The sequence below is a fragment of the Myotis brandtii genome, unplaced genomic scaffold, assembly GCF_000412655.1.
Source record: "Myotis brandtii unplaced genomic scaffold, ASM41265v1 scaffold249, whole genome shotgun sequence".
Classification (NCBI taxonomy): Eukaryota; Metazoa; Chordata; class Mammalia; order Chiroptera; family Vespertilionidae; genus Myotis; species Myotis brandtii.
The window spans coordinates 2,171,894-2,172,966 of record NW_005359430.1 but is presented as its reverse complement, the minus strand read 5'-3'; the positions used below and the strand labels follow the sequence as shown (position 1 = coordinate 2,172,966).

Below are 1,073 nucleotides of genomic sequence, written 5' to 3'. Positions count from 1 at the left end.
ACCCGGGCCCTCCTGCCCTCCGATCGCCATGGCCTGCGCCCCAGCCCTCATGCCTCCGATCGCCACCATTGCTCGGCACAGGCCAGCCGGCAACCCCAGCCCCTGGGGTCGGGTTTGCTGCCCGGCTTTCCAATTGCGATCACCGGCTGTGGGGTGGGAAAAGGCGGCCTTTGCCCACCCCCTAGTTCTTGCGTGCCGCCTGGGTTGCCGATTACCATTCTTTAGTCCTTCCCCTTTCGCCTGGGCATATGCAAATTAGCCGCCATTTTTGTTGGCGGTTAACCGCCATCTTAGTTGGCAGTTGATTTGCATAAGGATATGCTGATTAGCCAATGGGAAGGGTAGCGGTCGTACGCTAATTACCATTTTTCTCTTTTATTAGTGTAGATATCTTATATATGTATATGTATATCATCATTCTCCTTGGCAGTTGATGTACACACACACACATATACATATATTTACTTACATACACACATATAAGTAAAGTACAAAATTGGTTAGCATCTTATTCAGGAGAGATGCAGGCAGCACACATGAGAAAAGAGAACACGTATTTGGGACATACCAGGAGAGCCCTGATGGAGACCCTGAGAATGGACAGGCACAGTCAGAGAGAGCAGAGAAAGCACTGAAATAAGGTGAAAGAGTAGAGAGCAAAACCTCCCTAAGATGGAGAAGTTACCCAGGACTATGGTGAGGTGTTTTCAACTTAATTTTAAAATATTGTCCTTTCAAATCATTTTGAGCTCTTACCACCTCAGAAAGGCATGGGTTGGTAAATTAAGCATAAATGTTTTAAATGCAAGTAAAGTCATTTTAAACAGAGAGCTTTTGAGTGGACGAATGTATTATTTATGCATTAGGTATATATACACTGCGTGTCCAGATTATTATGACCACCTAACGTTTGCAGGCAAATTAGCTATAATTTCACGCTGAAGTTGCTAGAGGGCCAGACCATTATAATAGGGAAGTAGGTTGTTTACCATGACAGTAGAAGTGATTTTTTTCTGAAGATATGGGTAAACAACATGATTTAACAGCCTTTGAACGTGGAATATATATATATA

At 44.0% G+C, this 1,073-nt stretch overlaps 1 protein-coding gene across 5 annotated transcripts in view; it reads left to right on the top strand.

The window, feature by feature from the left end:
- Positions 1 to 1,073, top strand: part of ROBO1 (roundabout guidance receptor 1) — a 447,031-nt gene that overhangs the window by 411,980 nt on the left and 33,978 nt on the right. The window lies entirely within an intron of this gene.